The 23,992-nt window shown below is 46.4% G+C and overlaps 1 long non-coding RNA gene across 1 annotated transcript; it reads left to right on the top strand.

Annotated features, from left to right (window-relative positions):
* Positions 1–3,818: 3,818 nt before the first annotated feature.
* Positions 3,819–18,372, top strand: LOC126991874 (uncharacterized). Its single transcript, XR_007745900.1, has 2 exons — positions 3,819–3,993; positions 18,200–18,372. It is a non-coding gene; the product is annotated as an uncharacterized LOC126991874 (long non-coding RNA).
* Positions 18,373–23,992: the final 5,620 nt, after the last annotated feature.

Raw genomic sequence — 23,992 nt, 5'->3', positions numbered from 1 at the left:
GTAGAAATGCAACGTTTGGAGTCTTCTGATTAATGTAAAATCACTTAGAGTTTAAGGACAGACCACTAAGTCTGGACCATGGGGGTCTGTGGTCTGATTTTCATGTAAATCTAATGTAAACAAGTCTGATCCATGGGGTCTGTGTCTGATTTTTCATGTAAATCTATGTAAATCTCTCTCTCTTGTCCGTCCCATGATAAAACTACATTGCCCATTTCGTTCACGAATCTAGATTATGGCGCAAGCTAAATTGTTTTAAATCTTGTGTTGAGGCACATCCTATCACTGTTAATGCCTAATTAATATTACCAATCAACTATATAATCTTTTAAATAGAAAAGAACTATGAAACCACGTCGTTCTACAAGTAACGGACGAAAGAAACTTCTTTTGATGCTAAGAATATCGTTCACTTGGAAATTAGACAACAGAAGTCTTCGTTATATAGATTGGAAAGTAAATCATATATATATATTTTCAAGATATACCCAACTATGAGAACATTATAATTGAAATGAATCACCTATTTTATGTCATTTTAATCATCCTAAATAATGATATAATAATGATGCCTTTACAAACGCCTGCTTGACCGTGACTGGCGGTTGAATGCACACGACGCCATTTCTTTGCACACGGTACCGAGGAAGCTTCCTGGCAGGAAGGAGACAACTGTCGATGATTTGGGCCACGCTGATATGTTAACAAAGAAAATAGCCGGATGATGAAGATCAGTAAAAGAACAGTCCATCGATGGAAAAAGGAGGTATGAAGAGACTGAAAGCTTAGGAAAATATGTATGGAGGCCCTCGTCACACCACCCGGGAAGAAGGCGACTCCACCATTCAGTCAGCCACCCAGAACCCTCTACGATGGCAGTCAAGATAACTAAAACATACAAGTCAACGTTATGTGCACACAGAGGAGAGTGGCTCTTATCACCAACCACACGTCGCTGGCGTGGGCCCGTCTTCTATTTCGGCTTTCGGCCGTTAGAAGCAGGCAGTCGTCCTCGCTCCAACCCACTGGCTGGCGCCCAGCGATCAACTCTCAGAACTGGTACTTGAATTCAGGGAACCTTGATCAATTAATTAAACAAAGTATCAGTGATGGTCAGATAGATGTTGACGCAATGTGATTTCGCCCAGTGCTCTCAATATCAAAGTGAAGAGATTCAACCAAGCGCGGGTAAAACGGCGGGAGTAACTATGACTCCTAAAGCGTTAGCCAAAGAGTAGCCTGAAGGTCGAACCCAGGAGGCCTGGGGTAGACCAGAAACATAGAACATTACTTTTGGTGAGTGGCCTCCACGTAGGTCCCGCGCTAAGACACGCAGGAGTTGGGGTTTACTGCCGCGCTTCTTAATCCCTGCGCGGCAAGGCGCTCATCTCTGGCGATAGCTTTCTTTTTCCTCTCTGGCCTTCCTTCTCCACATCCCAGGATGGCCGGAAGCTATCGCCGGTCAGGGCCAAGGAACCGCTCCCTACCTGTCAGGTGTGTGTGGCTCGACCTACGCCTTCTTTGCAGGGCGCAAGGGTTCACCAACGAGAAGCACACCCAGAGACTTTCATGTCGCGCTTTATGCAGGAGACAATTATGAACCGACCGAGGGGCCAGATGGGACCCGAAGAGGATAGCCTGATGGCTGCTGCTGAAAGGGACCACCTGAGCTCTCGGTTGCGGAGAACCATGCGACCATTGCGCACAAGTTCTCCCCCACCACGTACTCTTGACTCGGTTACATCCCATCGTAAGAACCGGCAGTACCAGGACTATCTGAGATCACTACGCAGGAGTTCGCGGCGGCCTCGTAGACCTAGGGGCCGCTGTTGGTGGGTCCCGTGAGGGCACGGAGAGGGGTGTAAGAGCTGAGGAGCGACCTGCGGCTGAACTGGTCGCGCAGCCAGTAGAGGCCCCGGCAGCTTTAGAACTTGCGCTCAGCCGCAGTGGAGAGGGGAAGAGGCTGCACCGACGGAGAATGACGGGGAGCTAGCCAGAGCCCTGAAGAGTCCGTTGAGGCGGCCTCAGAAAACCTCTCCATTCCCAAACCTAGAAATCTGGCAGACATCCAGGCACAACTCGATGCCTCGATTCCTCCCTGCCCCCACGTCTTGCCCCACCAAGATCGGGGCATCACACAAACCTCACTCCATCGAGGTTGCGAAGGAGAAAATTTGCAGCCTTCCAAACCCAGTATCGAAGGGACAGAGGCCGGTGCTGAAAAGGTATTGAGTGGGGATGATCTTCTCATCACCCCGGCCCCTCCGGAGGGCTCTTTAACCTTCTGGAAGGGGCTGTTTAGTCAGCCGAGTCCAGAGGACCGCCGGACCCCGGATCTCGTTAGACGGGTCAGCCCATCAGTGATGGGCACCGTCTCGGAGGAGGAGGTCGAGGCGGCACTGAAGGCCACCCCAAACGGCGCCGGGCCCTGACGGTCGTCTCATTAGCGACCTGGCAGGGCTCGGGTCTGCCAGGCTTACCTGGGTGGTCAACGAGTGCATCTGGCTCGGGGCTCTGTCCTCCGACTGGGTCAAGGTCAGAACCATCCTTCTGCCCAAAGTACCATCTACATCGGAACCCGGGATCTCCGGCCCATTACAATCACTCCCCTGATCACAAGGCTCATAAACCGGATCTTAGCGAGACGGCTGGACCGGATACGCCTCTGCCCGCGCAGCAGAAGGGCTTTAAGAGGGAGGGCTGCGCCGCAAACATCGTTGTCTTACGGTCGATGATTAAGTCGGCGCAGCGGGCCCCTCTAACCTATATGTTGCGTGGGTGGATTTTAAAAGGCGTTTGACCCAGTGAGTCACCCATCCCTGCTGGGAGCGTGCAGGAGGTGGGGTTTTCCATCTAGACTCACTGAGTATGTCTGCCAGATGCACAAAAACGCTGCCACCCAAATTGACGTAGGCGACCCCACTAACATCACTAGGGGCGTCCTGCAGGGGGACCCCCTCTCCCCCTACCTATTTAATATCTGCCTGGACTGGGCCCTGGCTGCACTCCCCAACAACATCGGGGTACAGGCGGGTAACAATAAGAGCGGTTACCTCGCTCGCCGATGACGTGGCGCTACTGTCCTCAACCTGCTCGGGCCTGCAGGCTTCATTGAGTAAGCTCGCTGAAGCCGCTGCACTTAGGCCTCGAGGTGGGCTTTGGCAAGTGCGCCACGCTAGGCATTGCAGCCAATAAGAAAAAGAAGACATGGGCCCAAGACACAACCCCCTTTACCATCTTGGGGAGGCCTATCCAAGCACTGGCACCCGGGGAATTTTACAAGTAACTGGGTGTCAACTCCTACGGGGGGAAAACTCCTCCGAGCAGTCCACCACGCTCGAGGAAGACAGCTGAGAGTAGCCGGTGGTCCAGGCAGCTCTACGAGGCAGTTGACGGCTCCGGGCTCCGTCAACACCTGGGAGGCGCCTGGCCCGAAAATCGGACCTTAAAATCTTAGTAGCCCTGAGTCCTTGAGGGAGGGCTGAACATATACAGAGAGTTTCGAACACAAGTGGGGGGTGGTCCACCACCCCGGCTAAGGGCTACCAGTCCCTAGGGCTTGTTGTAAGAAACAAAATATTCTGGCGTCCATTGGTTTGAAGTTTCGGCGCTGTTCAGCGAAGGCCCCTGAAGAAGTAGGCGACGTTTTTGGACCCTGTCCCCTACTATACTTTAAACTATTAAAGTTAAATATAATATGCATACTAAGTAATAATGCTAAAGTAAAGTTATAATTAATTAAAATAATTAAATTTAAAAATATACTAAATTAAGAATTTCTTGTAATAAGTAAAAACTTTGCACAGAGAAAAAAAAAGCCAAATGCCTCGTCATCTAATTAGTGACGCGCATGAATGGATTAACGAGATTCCCACTGTCCCTATCTACTATCTAGCGAACCCACAGGCAGGGGAACGGGCCAGCGCCTAACAGCGGGGAAAGAAGACCGTGTTGAGCTTGACTCTAGTCTGATTTTGTAGAGAGACATCAGAGGTGTAGCATAAATGGGAGGTCGTCACATCAGGGGCTTGCTCCGTGCGGCCGACAATGAAATACCACTACTCTGATCGTTTCTTTACTTACTCGGTGAGACGGAATCGGAGCTTCCCCACATGGGATTGCCTCCTGCTTCTAGCCTAAGGCGGCGGAAGGGAGGGCGCTTGGTTTCGGCCTTACGTTAGCCTGACCAGGCGTTCGCGCCCGCCGCGATCCGTTCCGAGGACATTATCAGGTGGGGAGTTTGACTGGGGCGGTACATCTGTCAAACGATAACGCAGGTGCCCTAAGGCCAGCTCAGCGTGGACAGAAACCTCGCGTAGAGCAAAAGGGCAAATGCTGGCTTGATCCTGATTTTCAGTACGAATACGGACTGCGAAAGCAGGGCCTATCGATCCTTTTGACTTTATGAGTTTTAAGCAAGAGGTGTCAGAAAAGTTACCACAAGGATAACTGGCTTGTGGCGGCCAAGCGTTCATAGCGACGTCGCTTTTTGATCCTTCGATGTCGGCTCTTCCTATCATTGTGAAGCATAATTCACCAAGCGTTGGATTGTTCACCCATAAAAGGAACGTGAGCTGGTTTTAGACCGTCGCGGAGATCTCGATCGCGCTGTTCGCGAGCGAGAGCCAGCCATACTTATAGAGAAATTGTGTTTAGCCTCAGACCTTACTATTATTTCCGATTGGGGCAAGAAGATCCTGGTGTCCTTCAACGCCTCAAAACACAGTTTCTCCACCTATCCACTCGACACAATCTAAACAACTATTATTCTTTGACAACACCCAGCTATCACCTTCCTCAACACCTAAACATCCTCGTCATCTTAACTCAAAGAACCCAGACTCTAGTCTGATTTTGTAGAGACATCAGAGGTGTAGCATAAATGGCCGACAATGAAATACCACTACTCTGATCGTTTCTTTACTTACTCTGCTTCTAGCCTAAGGCGGCGGAAGGGTTTCGGCCTTACGTTAGCCTGACCGGGCGTTCGCGCCCGCCGCGATCCGTTCCGAGGACATTATCAGGTGGGGAGTGTACATCTGTCAAACGATAACGAAGGTGCCCTAAGGCCAGCTCAGCGTGGACAGAAACCTCGCGTAGAGCAAAAGGGCAAATGCTGGCTTGATCCTGATTTTCAGTACGAATACGGACTGCGAAAGCAGGGCCTATCGATCCTTTTGACTTTATGAGTTTTAAGCAAGAGGTGTCAGAAAAGTTACCACAAGGATAACTGGCTTGTGGCGGCCAAGCGTTCATAGCGACGTCGCTTTTGATCCTTCGATGTCGGCTCTTCCTATCATTGTGAAGCAGAATTCACCAAGCGTTGGATTGTTCACCCATAAAAAGGGAACGTGAGCTGGTTTTAGACCGTCGCGGAGATCTCGATCCCCGCGCTGGCCGCGCGAGCGAGAGCCAGGGGCCATACTTATAGAGAAATTGTGTGTTTGACGTAAGTATCGCCATAACTAGGTGAAAAAGTTGTGGCTCTCACCATAACATTCAGATTGCATCACTACCAACCACGGCGAGGTACCTTATCAGCTCTGTTCTTTTATATCAATACTTAGGTTAAATAATACCGTAAAATGGTTAAAACTATTTACTAAAAATACACTACATCCGTTATATAATTGTTTTAGACGGAATCGTGAGATTTTTAAATATAATGGCATGTTTTTGTCGGCCCCGTTGAAACCAGAGATTTCATGATGGCAGAAGGTTTTCTGAGCTGCTCAGCTCGGACGCGGCGATTTCTTCCCCTCTCTCCGCCGAGCTGAGGAGGAGGAAAGGTAACTGGGCTCAGGAAGAAATCTTCCTGGCCCAGTTATACCAAGAGCATAAGGCAGACTTTAGTGTCTGCAATGCCCGGGGAAATGCGGCTGCCTGGACGGCGATCATCGAACGCCTGACGGAGGCTTAATTTTCCCCGTGGCAGGACCACCAAGGACTGCCAAAAGAAGTGGCAGTCAATGCAATCAACGGCGAAAAGGAATATCTCCGCCCTTAAGCAAGCCTTCACTGCCGCAGGTAAGAAATGTTTCTTATGTTTCACGACATAAAATTATTAGTCAATCACTACACTATGGTACTTCCACTTTTGAAAAAGCAGTGGCAGGTAAAAGGTAAGACATATACAGCTTTATCTAGCAGACCACCCATCAGCCCGGACTCTAGAGGAAGCCGTCCAAGCGAATCAAGAACGAGTTCCGGGGGGCAGCATGAGCCAATGCAAGATGGCGCCACTATAAACATTCGCCTGCGCCAGAACGGGCTGGGCCGACCATCAGGCCCCACCTGGAAGAAGCCTTGGGCCGACCATCACGCCCCACCAGGAAGATGCCTACCGGCGCAACAGGCAGCGACGTAAAAAAAAAAAAAAGACAAACATAAATATTAGGCAGGCCCAACAAAACTTACCAGTAACATGATCATCTACATATTGCTAGGTGTTTGATCATTTCCCCTTACTCATCCTTAGTCATTTTCCTGTCCCAAGTTTACCTTGAAATATTACTGAAACAATGGTTTTAGAATTCATGATATTTCTTTCTATGAGACTCATGGACACTGCTGAAAACCAAAAGTGAAGGTTAGTATAACACCCATATAACTCATACAAGCTGAACCTCCCTGTCAGAGCACTAGAGTACTATTAGCATAGACCTTTACAGTAATACCTGTAAATCATTATAAGTAAAGAGGTTGCATAAGTTAAAGGTAAGTGAAATGTAATTCATATGATTTATTATCAAATATTGTCTGGTACGTGTGGTATTTAAGGCTGGGGTTGCCTCTGGTTGAGCATGTAGTTGAAGGATGTGGATAAATGTCACCCACATTATTCTAGAAAATGCTTTAAATTTGTTCCTGTACAAAATTGTAAATACTTATAAGAAAAGTTATGTTTTAAGTAATGCAACTTACATTGTTGAAATTACTACAATGACTTATATTAAATCTTAATTTCAGGTGATGGTACAGCTCCTCCTCTCTCACAGATTTATAGCATGCCAAGATCGGCCAGATGACGTCCTCGATGTTGGGCCACCTACTTCTCCCCTCGTGACCGTCAGCTTCAAGGATAAAAGGTATGGGCTACTTCATCACTTAAGATCGTATTGTTGATGCTATTTCTCGGGTTACCTTTTTTGTTTATTAACATACTGAGAAATACATTATATAACCCTCACTTTTACGGAACTCAACAAACTTTTCTGGTACAGTTCTGTGTCTGCGGAAAATCACTGATAAAGTTTGGCAGGTGAGTTCAGGGCAGTTCCTTAGTGGGCCGGCAGAATCTGTCCGCCCTATTGTAAACACTTTCATTGTTGTCCTTTAGTGAATCACCTTTAATCTGGAATCATGAATGGACATTTTTAGTTACAATAATGAAAATCAAAAGAGAACTTAAAGCTCATATACCGAACAAAGTTTGTAATATATGAAAAGTTTGGATTTTTGGATATGTCGCATCATTATCCCCAGTTAGTTTGTTATAGCGAGGATTTATCAAATTGCAAAGTTGCATGATTACTTGGCAGAAGAAAACATATTTGTCAAATTGGACTGTACTAGATTTGCACATTTCCAAGATTGTCGGGGACCCTAAAAGATATATGTAAGGTGCCATGAAAATAATTTCACAAATGATTTTTTTTTTTTTTTTTAGCCATGCGTAAGTGTACATGCTTTTAGTGTATGTCACACAGCAAAGTTGTTGAATTCCTAGAGTTAAATTTGCTGCTGAGCATATTTTAGTAATATTCGTGCATACATCATTTTTTTTTTTTTCATTATTCTTAGGGTGAAACCTATTTATAATTTTTTTTTTTAATTATTTTTAATACTATATATAGATATCAATTTGAAATTATTTTCTACCTCACTTGGATTTTCCCAATTCAATTTCAGTGTGCTTACCACAAACTAGTTGCTTTTCTTTGTTGTATAAGAGTATGAATAAAAAATGTAAATCAACAGTTACCATATCTTTTATTTACATTTTATTTATTAATTCAGTGCATGGAGTACCGTCATTAATTAATAATGATATACATTAATATTTATTATGGTTCTAAATATATTTTAACATATTAACACTTTTTCAACATGCATCACTTTGAACTTAACCAGCAGGTTACTTGAGGAGGAGGACCCAATACCCACGCAGCCCGGCCCCAGACAGTCAGCCCCTACACCAGCTACCACCCTCACTGCTTCCTCCTCAACCAACCCTCAGGCAGTTCCAGCTATGTATTTTATGTAATTTACGATGATACTTCATTCAGGCACGTGAGATAAGTAGAAGTGAAGATATAAAAAGATAAGTGAGGTATGCTTTTGCCTGAATATGCCCGTGGGAGGACAGACACGATAAACAAGCCCGCGCTTTTAAGGGTTAATCCTGAATTATCTATTTCATTCATTTATGTTGGAGTAAATAGATATTAATGATATACAATGATTATTTTTCTTACCCAAAACAGGATGTTTATTACACGGGTACATGCTGGGGCAAAATGGGGACGGTAAACAGTGTTCAGGTAAATGTTATACTGGCCCTGTATTGGGTTAATGGGTTCTTTTGTCACTGGTTTGAAGGGCCAACAGGACAGAGACAGCACCAGAACAACAGTGGTTGTTCCAAAATTTACTTAATACCAAACAATGAAGAAAAACTACTAAAATAATAAGGCATAATAAGAAATAATAATAACAATAAAGAATGAATTGTGATTGTCACTGACTTTGTGTAAGTTGTAGAATCACCCCAAAGGTCAAGAAACAGCCATCCATCCCATCCCCCAGAGTTTAAAGTGGTTAATATTGTCAAATAAATTGCATCAGAAAATGAAACGTTGTAGCAGTGATGACTTGGGCACATCACAACAGACGACCAGCAAGGAGACGATGTACACACTTTCAGCCGTTGGTATACTCAGAAGCTTCATCAACTTCCCCACCACTCCACAATAAACTGAGTTGAAGCAGCAGGAATGCAGGCAGATTGCAGGACTCAGTAGTGTCTGCCATAATTGAGAGAACACATAAGCAGGGAAAATTTAGGAATTAGTTTAAAATATCAATGATATGATTTCTAAAGCTAGGGTTAAAAGTAAATGATTCATGATCATAGTTCTCTCTATCTATCTCAGGTAAGTCTGGAGAAATAATGTTATGAGGAGGTGGATTTTACAACTTACATGTGTGGAAGCTTGCCATTTCTCATGGGGATGGTTAGGGTTGGGCAGGGACAGGGTGAGGACCAGCACTGAAAAGTACAGGCAAATTACTGTTGTATTCTAATACTCGTTTCTGAGGAATGTTACAAGTAGGGGGGTTAGTCTTTATGGTGAGGCTGTCAAGAGGTCATCGTGCTGGCGCGACATTTGGGTAGTCGTGAGTTCAATCCCAACACTCCCACCTGAATATTTTATGTCATCGCCGAGTAGCTTAAAAGTACCCACAAGCCTCCCAGACGACCATTCTCTGCCCGGAAAGGATCAATAATGATCTGCGGAGGAGTGCATGAGGCGAACAGATGGTGCCACTATAAAACACAAGTCTGTGCCATTACGGATTTGGGCCAGCCACCAAGCCCATCAGTATCGTCAAGACAGACGTAAAAAAATAATAAATAAATAAATATTATTTTGTAATGAATTATGAATAGCTACAGCACTTACTTGAAATGAAGATTGACGTATGCATCCCTCTAGCGCAGACCATCCCGCTGGCTCCGTCCAGCAGCAGGTGCTATCTGCACAACAGGTAGAGGCCGTGCACCCTCACCAGCCTCGTCACCCGCAGGATCCTCTTCCTCAGGTGAACCGATGCAGCAAAGCACACACTTCGATGATCCTGCACAAATATGCAGGGGACTTAAGCCTTATTTCCCCATGAAGTATGTGGAATCGTCGCTTCCACTGCCCGATGACCCTCTCCACGATGCATCTGGTCCTCTTGTGTGCACTGTAATGCATAAAATGTATACATTATTGCATTATCGTGAAAACTAACTCTACCACAATAATGACTGCTGATATTAATTAACAAGTGCAACCTCAGCATGGAAGAGTTACTGTTTTATCTAAGGTGATATGTACACCATTAGATGTGACACTCCATAGTATAAATATTAAGTAAGTGGAGAATTACCTCGTCATTACATTGGTCTATGCTCTCTGCTCATGTCTGGCCAATTATCAAGCAAGTTAGCATTTTATCATGCATGCAGTGTATATTGTACATAACTTACCTGTTGTAGTTAGTTTGTGGGCCAGGCAGAGGACCCAAGTAGTGAGTCAACAACCACCTCTGACTAGGATAACCTCTGTCCCCCGGAGAGACGACCTTGTTTCTTGATATTGGGGACGTTAATTCATTTCTTATTAAATCAGTAACAAACACAATTCCTTCCTTGTTCAGTCTGTATCTTTTAACAAGTTCTGCGTCATTTAAACTGTTCAATATGTCCCGCCTAGGATGAAAAGACCTTGGGAGACGCCGCGCCTCTGCCATGTTTACCTTGCAGCTGGTTCTTGATCTTGATGTCAAAGGTGACTGGGACCACGCTAAGTGAGTCTGAGCCAGTAACCATCTCACACCCAACTTTACAGACGGCCGATTCTGCGGCTCGAAACTACGCGACTTAGGACGCGGAGCCGGTCCTGGGGCTCGGAATACGAGGCTGAGACGGAGTCTTTGCTTTATAAGCATGGGCCCAGGAGCGGGAAGACCGTTACGCTCGGCCCAGCCGCCGACCAGCCATACCCCTTAATCTCGCAATTCCGCGCCAGCGGGCCGCTCCGAACGGTCACCATCGATTTGGTCGTCGCACTTCCAGACAGTGGCGTTTAGAAGCTCACGGCACCGTATCATGCCCCTCGCTCTAGCGATTCTAGGAGCCGAGTTATTAGCGGTTATTGGGTTGGGATGGTGTACAAAGTCTTGTATGTTTGCTAGTTATGGAGTACGTTGTCTGTTTGCGTTGTGTGAGTATGTTTGTGTGTTTGTGATCTTGTACATAAGTGTAATTCTGTGTGCTTGTCTGCCGTATGTGCAGAGGTTCCATGTTTATCAGTTGTTTGATTCGTGTTGTGAATCCAGACGTTCGAGTGCAATTGTTTGTAATGAACCTAGCCGCCTTGGTGTTGATCTGTGCTAGCGTATCACTGTTTCTGTGTGTGTGAGGATCGTGGAGCACGGACTGAGCTGAGCACCCAAAATTGCTCCTTTTCTCCCGAAGCTATTCCTACACATTACAGCTGAACCACATTTAACTAGACACTTGCGTAGTGTAGGTACGGTACCCGCAAAAAAGTATGCTGAAAAGGCACGGGTTGTGGCATAGGAGTGACCTTCCGTGCTGGAGTAGGTAGGAAGACACCTACCGAACGGGCGCAAGCCACTCCCGGTGAGGTATATATGGGAGGTGAGAAGGGAGCTGAAGCCCTCCAAAGTCCCTTCCCATGTCCTCACTAACCGTTTCCCTATTGTCTCACCAACACCGGAGAGTAGCTCAGCATGCTCTCTAAAGACAGATCCTCTCTTTATCCACACCACACTACATTCACACAACATATACACCTTTTCCCAAAATTCAAATTTCAAAATGGCGCACCTGTATCAAGCCTCGGAGTCCCCGCCTGGGGGGTATAAATTCACCCAGGGAGGACTCCCCTTCTGGCTGCCGACCCGAAAAGTGTCTTGATAACTCCTCGAACCTCTTTCTTCTCAATTTCTGCAACATTCGCGGTCTTCGCTCTAATTTTCATTCTGTGAAACATCATCTCTCCTCCTCTAAACCTCACCTTCTCTTCCTTACCGAAACACAGGTTTCTGAGTCTACTGACAGCAATCTCTACTCTGTTCCCTCCTACTATCTCTATCCTAAATTTCAATCCAAAGCTGGATGTTGCGCCTACGTGCGCAACGACATCACTTGCTCTCGTGCCCACAACCTTGACTCTTCTGAATTTTCTACCATCTGGCTAAGACTTCATTGTCATTCTATTACTAAATACATCTGTGCTGTTTATCTCTCACCTAACTCTACCAACTATGCAAAATTCTTTGACTATTTGAATTCTAAAGTGGAGCACATCTTGACCCACTCTCCCTTCGCTGAAATCTCCATCCTAGGAGATTTCAATGTTCACCACCAGCTTTGGCTTTCATCTTCTTTCACTGACCATCCTGGTGAACAAGCCTACAACTTTGCTATCCTCAACGACCTAGAGCAGTTGGTCCAGCACCCTACACGTATTCCCGACCGTCTTGGAGACCGGCCCAACATTCTAGATCTCTTCCTTACCTCAAACCCTTCTGCTTATTCTGTCAAACTGTTCTCTCCGTTGGGCTCCTCCGATCACAATCTTATTTCTGCATCCTATCCTATCGCTCCTGTACACCCTCTGGACCCACCGAAGAGGCGATGCTTCTGACATTTTGCTTCAGCTCGGTGGGACGACCTGAGGATATACTTTTCCGATTTCCCGTGGAATGATTATTGCTTCCAGGATAGAGACCCCTCTGTGAGTGCTCGGCGCATCACAGAGGTGATTGTCTCTGGAATAGAGGCATACATTCCTCGTTCTTTCTCTACTCCTCACGCTAAAAAGCCTTGGTTTAATCACGCTTGTTCTCGTGCTGTCAATGATAGAGAGGCCGCTCACAAAAGGTACCAGAGCCTTCAAACTAATGCTAATTATGAACTTTACATTTCTGCCCGAAGTCGTGCCAAATCTATTCTCCGACTAACCAAAAATTCTTTCATTAATAGAAAATGCCAAAAGCTTGCTTTCTCTAACTTTTCCCCGTGACTTCTGGCATCTAGCCAAAAACATATCCTCCAACTTCACTTCATCTTTCCCTCCACTCCTCAGTCCTGACGGCAACACTGCCGTCTCATCTATCTCTAAGGCTGAGCTCTTCTCTCAAACTTTTTTCTAAAAACCCCACTCTGGACGATTCTGGGCATTTTCCTCCTACTCATCCCCCCTCTGACTCCTTTATCCCTGTTATAAAGATTCTTCAAAATGATGTTTTCTATGCCCTCTCTGGCCTCAATCCTCAGAAGGCTTATGGACCTGATGGAGTGCCTCCTATTGTCCTTAAAAAACTGTGCCTCCGTGCTGTCACCCTGCCTCGTCAAACTCTTTCGCCTCTGCCTGTCAACATCTACCTTTCCTTCCTGCTGGAAGTATGCCTTCATACAGCCTGTGCCTAAGAAGGGTGACCGCTCCAATCCCTCAAATTACCGTCCTATAGCTTTACTTTCTTGTCTATCTAAAGCTTTTGAATCAATCCTTAACCGAAAGATTCAAAAACACCTTTCCACTTCTGACCTTCTATCTGATCGCCAGTATGGGTTCCGCAAGGGGCGTTCTACTGGTGATCTCCTAGCCTTCTTAACTGACTCTTGGTCATCCTCTCTTAGCCGTTTCGGTGAAACCTTTGCTATTGCGCTGGACATATCAAAAGCTATTGATAGGGTCTGACACAAATCTTTGCTTTCCAAACTACCCTCCTACGGTTTCTATCTTTCTCTCTCTACCTTTATCTCCAGTTTCCTTTCTGACCGTTCTATTTCTGCTGTGGTAGACGGTCACTGTTCTTCCCCTAAATCTATTAAAAGTGGTGTCCCACAGGGTTCTGTCCTATCTCCCACTCTCTGCTGTTCATTGATGATCTTCTTTCCAAAACGAACTCATTCCTACGCCGATGATTCCACTCTGCATTACTCAAGCTCTTTTAATAGAAGACCCACCCTACAAGAACTTAACGACTCAAGGCTGGAGGCTGCAGAACGCTTAGCCTCAGACCTTACTATTATTCCCGATTGGGGCAAGAGGAACCTGGTGTTCTTCAACGCCTCAAAAACACAGTTTCTCCACCTATCCACTTGACACAATCTTCCAAACAACTATCCCCTATTCTTTGACAACACCCAGCTATCACCTTCCTCAACACTAAACATCTTCGGTCTATCCTTAACTCAAAATCTCAACTGGAAACTTCATATCTCATCTCTTACTAAATCAGCTTCCTCGAGGCTGGGCGTTCTGTACCGTCTCCGCCAGTTCTTCTGCCCCGCACAGTTGCTGTCCATATACAGGGGCCTTGTCCGCCCTCGTATGGAGTATGCATCTCATGTGTGGGGGGGCTCCACTCACACAGCTCTTCTGGACAGAGTGGAGGCTAAGGCTCTTCGTCTCATCAGCTCTCCTCCTCATACTGAAAGTCTTCTACCTCTTAAATTCCGCCGCAATGTTGCCTCTCTTTCTATTTTCTATCGATATTTCCACGCTGACTGCTCTTCTGAACTTGCTTGCCTCCCCCTCTCCCGCGGCCCCGCTGCGCACGACTTTCTACTCATGCTCATCCCTATACTGTCCAAACCCCTTATGCAAGAGTTAACTTGCATCTTCACTCTTTCATCCCTCACGCTGGTAAACTCTGGAACAATCTTCCTTCATCTGTATTTCCTCCTGCCTACGACTTGAACTCTTTCAAGAGGAGGGTATCAGGACATCTCACCTCCCGTATTTGACCTTGCTTTTGTACACCTCTTTTGTTTCTTTTGTAGGAGCAGCTCGCCGGGGGCTTTTTTTTTGTGTGCCCTTGAGCTGCCTCTTTTTTTTTAAAAAAAAAAAAAAAAAAAAAAAAAGCTTGCCCAAGCAGGTAACAGGCTTAGAACTCGTTATAGTATTACTGGGCAACTACAGTCAGTCAATCAATGTCTAGCAGCTCTCCCAGTCCTGTTTCCCGCCAGTGCCGCATGTGGCTCCGTAACGAACGGATGGTGATTGAAGCTTGCCAGGAAAAGAAAGTTCTGCCTTCTCGTGGTGGGACTGGAGTGAGCAACATACGGACTGAGCTGAGCACCACAAATTGCTCCTTTTCTCCCGAAGCTATTCAGAGGGATATCTTATGACTGCGGTAGCGTATTTTAATTAGCACCGAAAGCACATTCATGCCAGACTTGTGTAGCGTAGATATGTCTAAAATTGAAGGAATTCCAAGGGATATCGCGTAACTGAGTGCTCGTATTTTCAATCAATCAGCACCGTACACATTGCAGTTGAACCCCATTAACTATACACTTGCTCACTCCATCGAGGTTGAGGAGAAGAAAATATGCAGCCTTTCAAACCCAGTATCGAAGGGACAGAGGCCGGGTGCTGAAGAAAGTATTGAGTGGGGATGATCTTCTCAGCACCCCGGCCCCCTGGAGGTTCTTTAACCTTCTGGAAGGTGCTGTTTAGTCGGCCGAGTCCAGAGGACCGCCGGACCCCGGATCCCGTAAGACGGGTCAGCCCATCAGTGATGGGCGCCGTCGCGGAGGAGGAAACATGGAAACATGGACTAGCAGGCAGCAGAAAGCCTGTTGGCCCATTACTAGGCTGCCTGCGTTCAGTGATTCAATCAATCCGTTTGCCATAGGAGTGGCTTGCAGGGAAGGATTAAAGCACTTGTGTATCTACTCTTGGGAACGTTCAGTTCACTCCCGATGCAGCAAAGTGGCGATCAATGCGTTCCTTGAAGGAGTTGATGGTCTCTGCGCTAACCACTTCTGCAGGAAGGCTGTTCCAGTGGCGAACAACTCTATTCGAGAAATAACTCCTGCCGATGTCGGTATTGCATCGCTTTGCTTGAATTGTTTTTCCGTTGTTTCTTGTTCTCAGGTTGGTTTGTAGCGTGAAGAGTTTGGAGTGATCAACGTTGCTGAGCTTGTTCAGGTACTTAAAGACTTGTATCATGTCTCCCCGCAGGCGTCTCTTTTCCAACGTGAAGAGGTTGAGTCGCTCGAGTCGCTCTTCATAGGGCTTCGTCCTCAGTGATGGTATCATCTTCGTGGCGCGGCGCTGTACTCTCTCAAGTAATTCAATGTCTTTCCTGTAATTAGGAGGTCGAGGGGGCACTGAAGGCCACCCCCAAAGCAACGGCACCGGGCCCCGACGGTCGTCTCACTAGCGACCTGGCGGGGCTCGGGCTAACAAAGCTTACCTGGGTGGTCAACGGGTGCCTCTGGCTCGGGGCTCTGCCCCCCGACTGGGTAAAGGGCAGAACCATTCTGCTGCCCAAAGTGCCATCTCCATCGGCACCGGGGGATCTCCGGCCCATCACAATTACTCCCCTGATTACAAGGCTCATAAACCATATCCTAGCGAGACGGCTGGACCGGGATACGCCTCTGCCCGCGCAGCAGAAGGGCTTTAAGAGGGAGGAGGGCTGCGCCACAAACATTGCTGTCTTACGATCGATGATTAAGTCGGCGCAGCAGGCCCCCTCAAACCTGTATGTTGCGTGGGTAGATTTTAAAAAGGCGTTTGACACAGTGGGTCACTCATCCCAGCTGGCAGCGTGCAGGAGGTGGGGTTTTCCATCTAGACTCACTGAGTACGTCGGCCAGATGTACGGAAACGCTGCCACCAAAATTGATGCAGGCGACCCCACTAACATCACCAGGGGCGTCCTGCAGGGGGACCCCCTCTCCCCCTACTTGTTTAATATCTGCCTGGACTGGGCCCTGGCTGCACTCCCCAACAGCATCGGGGTACAGGCAGGTACCAATAAGATCGGGTACCTCGCCTTTGCCGATGACGTGGCGCTACTGTCCTCGACCCGCTCGGGCCTGCAAGCTTTATTAAATAACCTTGCGGAAGCCGCAGCGGTTCAGGGCCTTGAAGTGGGCTTGGGCAAGTGCGCCACGCTAGGCATTGCAGCCAACAAGAAAAAGAAAACATGGGCCCAAGATACCCTTTACCATCTTGGGGAGGCCTATCCAAGCATTGGCACCCGGGGAATTTTATAAGTACCTGGGTGTCCAGAATGGCGCCGGCGGAGGAGCAACGGCGTACCAGGCACACGAAGATCTTGTGCGGAAGCTTGGTAGGCTATTGAGAGCACCGGCAAAGCCCCAGCAGAAGTTCTGGGGCTTAGTGAACATCATAGTACCTCAGGTGCTCTACCCGCTGGTAAACATGGCGGCTACGGCCGGCCAGCTAGGCCGAATCGACCGGGCCATCAGGCGGTTTACCCGGTCCTGCCTCCACCTGCCGATGGATACGCCCCTTGGGTATTTCCATGCGGCAGTAGTGGATGGGGGACTGGGCATACCTAGCCTGATCACACGGGTCCCTCGACTGAAGGAGGATCTCCTCCAACGTCTGAGGGTTTCCGAGGACCCGGTGGTGAAGCACGACGTGGGAGCCGGCGGGGGGACAAATCCTCCGAGCAGTCCACCACGCTCGAGGAAGACAGCTGAAAGTAGCCGGTGGTCCAGGCAGCTCTATGAGGCAGTGGATGGCTCGGGGCTACGCGGAGCCTCAGAGACCCCTGCCTCATCAAAATGGATAAACGACGGCACCCTTCTCCTCAAAGGGGGTGACTTCTGTCGAGCGGTTAAGCTGCGTGGTAACCTGCTCGTCACGAAGACCCGTTCTACGAGGGGGAGGCGGGTGGATGATATAAACTGCGACCTCTGCCGCAGACACCCGGAGAGCCTGGGCCACATCATGCAGCGATGCGCTGCAGTCCAGGTTGCTCATACACGTCGACACGACCGCATACTTGACTATGTTGCGGGTAGGCTTGAGGATGCGGGCTTTGCTGTTAAAAAGGAAACCGGCCATACCAATTGTTGTCAGGGTCCGCATCCCTGACATCATAGCCACCCGCCAAGGCCTGGGCTCGGTGGTGCTTGATGTACAGGTGGTCGCTGGTGCGGTTGCAGGGGATCTGTACAGAGCCCACCTTAGAAAAACCGCCATTATGATGTTCCTGACATCAGGCGGTGGGTCCAGGCCGAAACAGGGTTCCCTCCAGTATTTTCCTCCATTACATCTAGCTGGAGGGGGATCCTAGCCCTCCCAACCGTTAACATCTGGGAAGCGCTCTGGCTCCGGAAAACAGACCTGCAGATCTTAGTGGCAATAAAATAAAATTAAAAGATAACGTAAAATAAGAACTTCTTGTAATAAGTAAAATACTTTGCACAGAGTAAAAAAAAAAAAAAATAGACAAATGCCTCGTCATCTAATTAGTGACGCGCATGAATGAATTAACGAGATTCCCACTGTCCCTATCTACTATCTAGCGAACCCACAGGCAGGGGAACGGGCCTGAGCCTAACAGCGGGGAAAGAAGACCCTGTTGAGCTTGACTCTAGTCTGATTTTGTAGAGACATCAGAGGTGTAGCATAAGTGGGAGGTCATCACATCAGGGGCTTGCTCTGTGCGGCCGACAATGAAATACCACTACTCTGATCGTTTCTTTACTTACTCGGTGAGACGGAATCGGAGCTTCCCCACGTGGGATTGCCTCCTGTTTCTAGCCTAAAGCGGCGGAAGGGAGGGCGCGCTTGGTTTCGGCCTTGCGTTAGCCTGATCGGGCGTTCGCGCCCGCCGCGATCCGCTCCGAGGACATTATCAGGTGGGGAGTTTGACTGGGGCGGTACATCTGTCAAACGATAACGCAGGTGTCCTAAGGCCAGCTCAGCGTGGACAGAAACCTCGCGTAGAGCAAAAGGGCAAATGCTGGCTTGATCCTGATTTTCAGTACGAATACGGACTGCGAAAGTAGGGCCTATCGATCCTTTTGACTTAATGATTTTTAAGCAAGAGGTGTCAGAAAAATTACCACAGTGATAACTGGCTTGTGGCGGCCAAGCGTTCATAGCGACGTCGCTTTTTGATCCTTCGATGTCAGCTCTTCCTATCATTGTGAAGCAGAATTCACCAAGCGTTGGATCGTGGGAACGTGAGCTGGGTTTAGACCGTCGCGAGACAGGTTAGTTTAACCCTACTGTTGGCAGTTGTGTCGTTGATACAGCAGTCCTGCTCAGTACGAGAGGAACAGCAGGTCCGGACATATGGTTCCGCTCTTGGTCGATCGGCCAGTGGAGCGAGACTACGTCCGTGGGATTATACCTGAAAGCCTCTAAGGCAGAATCCCGGCTGGATGACCAACGATACCGCGTATGGCCTGCATCGGGATGGTCACCATTGAATTTTCGAGAGATTCGCTCCCCGCTCGTTCACTGGCGGGGCTAGAAGATGGACCCGTGCAGAGGGAACACGGGAGTGCCTCGACAAACAGGTTCAGGCTCTCTCCCCCCTAATAGAGAACACCCAGATGCTGATGTGCCGTACCGAATCGTTCGCAAACGACTTACGTACCGTTCACAGTGTTGTTGGCGGCAAAGCAACATCCTCACTGGGAACTCCCAGTGTTGGAGGCATCTAACACAGATGTATCTAATTTCCATGCACAATTTTGATCTAACTCAATTTATGGTCACACTTTAAGTTATTTCGAAAGCGCTTTTAATAGTTGCCCAAACTGTTAACTCGCTTAAATTTCTAACAATGCCTTCGAACCTTAAGTGTGACGTCTGTCCCGGACGATTTGCAGCTCAGTACTTTCAGCTGAGTAAAACTTGCCGCCTCTGCGTTCAAAGATTACAGCTTCAGAAGGCTGTGACTGAATGCAAAGTCAAACATAACAATCTTGAAACGAAATTGGAAGCCCTTCAGGAATTTGTTGCAAGCAATGTGGCAGTGACTACACCATCGATGGTGGAGAGGCCCTCCACCGAGACTGTGCCCTCTCCAGACGAATCTCCTGCTTCACGGGAGGACGTGTTACTTGCTTCACAGGTTGACTCCCAGCCTGCCTCACAGGCTAACCCCCAACCTGCACCACAGGCTAACCCCCAGCCTGCCTCACAGGCTAACCCCCAGCCTGCCTTACAGGCTGAACCCCAGCCTGTCTCACAGGCTAACCCCCAGCCTGCTTCACTGACTAACTATCAGCCTGCCTCACAGGACAACTTCCAGCCTGCCCCACTTAACGCTTCTTTTCCTGCTTCACAGGATGTCGGGTTCCAACCTGTAAGGAATGGAGCCAAACCGAAGCAGGCAACCAAGGATTTACTGACCCCCACTACCTTCAATAAGTTCCAGGTGCTGGCAGACACCATGGTGGATGAGTTTGAGACTCGCCTAGTTGGGGACTCCATGGTGCGTGGCCAGCTGGTTGAGTTCTGTGGTCGTTCATCAAACGGCCGCAGAAAACGTTACAGCTATCCAGGTACCAGACTGGATGACATTACCGCAGCGTGCGATGATGACACAAGAAATGCCGATCGAAACACCCTCTTTGTCATTCACGCGGGGACAAATGACGTAAAGACAACACGTTCTGAGGAACTGCTTCAGAAATACCGCCGGATGATCAAGCAGTATAAACGTAAAACGGATGTCAGTAACATCATAATCTCAGGAATCCTCCCGAGGGTCGGTACCGAACCTAGCTTTTACAGTAAGGCCTTCAGCACAAACAACAGACTTCAGTCTCTTTGCTCACAAGAAAACGTCCAGTTCGCTAACTTGTGGAACAGTTATTACTACGATTCAGACTTGTTCCTTGGTGATGGCATCCACTTAAACCCTGTTGGACCAGCCTGTTTCGGGAGGCTGCTGTGAAATGCACTTCTACGCTGGCAACAATAGAAGTAAAAAAAGTCCGTTCCAAGACGATGACAAGTAGGACGTATCGGTTAAGTACGAATTCGGATTGAGCCCGTTTACGTTACTTAAGATGACAAGAACGCATCGGTTACGTAAGAATTCGGACCGAGCACGTTCACGTTACTTAAGATGGCAAGGACGCGTCGGTCACATATGAATTCGGACTGAGCACGTTCACGTTACATAAGACGAGAAGGACGCGTCGGTCAAGTAAAAATTCGGACTAAGCCCGTTCACGTTACTTAAGATGACAAGGATGCGTCGGTTAAGTAAGAATTGGGACTGAGCCCGGTCACGTTACTAAAGATGACAACCCAGCAAACACAAGTACGTCGGCCCTCCAGCGGGCCGACGTGTGTTGTTGCGGCGGCCCGACAGTGCAAAACTCTGTCGGCCCGATGTCCTTTTGCTCATCGTTTTTACGGAGGCCCGTCGTAGTATACCGGTCATATGTGTCCCATATGCCGAACTTTGCCTCCCATATGCCGATCATATAGTATGCTAGCCCCAGCCCCACTCACACACTTCCCCCTTCACTTTTACCACAAGCCGCACTGATATATATATAGATATATATATATATAGATATATATATATATATATATATATATATATATATATATATATATATATATATATATATATATATATATATATATACTACAGCACCACGTATACATAGGGACATAATAAATAAATGTACTGCACCGACTGAAATTATAATTATAAATATAGTATACTAAGGTTACTTAACTAAATCAATAAAAAATAAATTTCCATGATAAATTATACCATGTTGCAAATCACTTTTGCATGTCACATGTAATTCAAACTAAGTACGAATCTTGAAGAGTATAATTATATATTATCAGTCACCTAATATATCTATTACTGGCGATAATGAAACTTCATTGTCCACTTTGAATTTATGAATGATTAAATTACAGCAGTATAATATAATGGTCTTAAAAAAAATTATAGACATCTGTAATAGTTTGTGGTAGTTGTCATTACAACTTCAACTAAATTTGTTCCCAGACATACATTTATCGTGCAATATACATATATATCAAACCATTTAAATTTATATTAAATATGATGATATATCAGCTATATAGCTCCCTTCTAATTTACCATATCCTTATTATTCTGGTTCAATTATCTTTCCCATAGTTAATGTTAACTTTGCCAGAAATGGCGCATGAATTATACAACAACCGTTATGTAACTGCAGATCATTCGTAATTATTCCACTACCTGAACTTTTTTTGGTCCTCCGGCGCATAATTTGAACACAGAAATCCTAGTCATTGACAGTAGGCTACATGTAGGTACTTGAAAAAAAGAAAAATCTAAATTATTAATTAGTCCGTATAAAATTGTCACTTTTTTTAGGAGCTGTTAGCTGAAACTATCCTGTAAATTATTGGCATAAGTATGTTGTGTGCAGTTACACTATGCAGTAGGCTATGCTTACTCATAAAAAAACAAAAACATTATGCACCTACACTATGCAGTAGGCTATGCCTACTCCTATGCCCACAGACACGTTCTGGAAATTAATAAAAAAAGCTTTATGCATTTACACTATGCAGTAGGCTATGCTTACTCATAAAAAAAAAAAAAAAATTGCACCTACACTATGCAGTAGGGTCTGCCTACTCAAATGCCCACGGACACGTTCCGGAAATTAATAAAAAAAGTATGCATTTACAATATGCTGTAGGCTACTATATTACTAAATATTATGACAACGAATTTGCCATTGACACATATATTATTACAGTATTAGGAAAAGAATGTGAGAATTTAAGTAAAAAAAAAACGAGAAATGTAAAGTAGCTAGGTCATCGAGTTGTGAATGAGTTATTTCACTAGTTACAGCCAATCTTATGCAGTTATTACAACTAACTTCCACAGTACAACATAAGATAGATGATAAGAACTTCAGGAAACTTACCTTCCAGTTAAGGATTGATTCAAAAGCTTTAGATAGACAAGAAAGTAAAGCAATAGGGCGGTAGTTTGAGGGATTGGAGCGGTCACCTTCTTATATATATATATATATATATATATATATATATATATATATATATATATATATATATATATATATATATATATATATATATATATATATATATATATATATATATATATATATATATATATATATATATATATATATATATATATATATATATATATATATATATATATATATATATATATATATATATATATATATATATATATATATATATATATATATATATATATATATATATATATATATATATATATATATATATATATATATATATATATATATATATATATATATATATATATATATATATATATATATATATATATATATATATATATATATATATATATATAAAAATAGTAGTAGGGGAAGTGACAGTGACAGGACTAAATAAATTCGCAAGCATGATCAAGAATTAGCGCCAGAAATTACGTCGAAAAATTTTATACGTTCAATTTGTCGGCCGGGGCAGCCAGCCAGCCAGCCGCCGAGGGGACCTCCCCACTACCCAACTGGGTAGTGGTCACTACAAATTGACCATCCTCCCCCCCTCCAAACCCCCACCACCTTCCGGCGTGCCCACGCCACCGTGTCTCCCCCTACCCCCCGGAGGCCTGACCGTGCCGGAGCGTCATCCTCCTGCCGGGGATTGGTTAGGGGCGTCCTTTCGCGCCGTGCCGGGGCGTCACCATCCTGCCGGGGATCGGTTAGCGCGAGCGGTGACTTGTTCGGGGGATCGGTTAGGGGCGTCCTTTCGCACCGTGCCGGGGCGTCCTTTCGCCCCAGTGCCGGGGGATCGGCTAGGGGCGTCCTTTCGCACCGTTCCGGGGCGTCACCCTCCTGCCGGGGGATCGGTTAGGGGCGTCCTTTCGCACCGTGTCGGGGCGTCACCCTCCTGCCGGGGATCGGTTAGCGCGAGCGGTGACTTGTTGGGCGGAGGCCTGTGGCTACCATTCCCCCTCCCCCTCCCTCTTCCCCTCTCGCTATTGATTTTTTTTTCCAGTTTGCCAGCATGGGTGTGCGTGTCCCCCTCTATACCCCACCCCTCGCGAGCGGTGACTTGTTGGGCGGAGGCCTGTGGCTACCATTCCCCCTCCCTCTCCCTCTTCCCCTCTCGCTATTGATTTTTTTTTCCAGTTTGCCAGCATGGGTGTGCGTTAGGGTGGGTCATATAAAACTTTTTTTTGAAATTCAAAATTCCTGGGGTGGTAAAAATTTACTTGTGGTGAAAAAATAACTGTGTAAAAATTTTAAAGTCCTATCTCAAAATCTTGAACTCCCACATCACCTTCAAAGTTTGAGTTTTTAATGAAAATATAGTATTATTGTATAAATTTTTAAAACATATTTTATGCATGAAACTTTTTATGCCTTGGGTCCTAACGTATGGAATAAACTTTATTA

The sequence above is a fragment of the Eriocheir sinensis genome, unplaced genomic scaffold (assembly GCF_024679095.1).
Source record: "Eriocheir sinensis breed Jianghai 21 unplaced genomic scaffold, ASM2467909v1 Scaffold353, whole genome shotgun sequence".
In the NCBI taxonomy this organism is placed as follows: Eukaryota; Metazoa; Arthropoda; class Malacostraca; order Decapoda; family Varunidae; genus Eriocheir; species Eriocheir sinensis.
The sequence above is the reverse complement of the archived record's forward strand: the minus strand, read 5'-3'. Positions and strand labels throughout refer to the sequence as shown.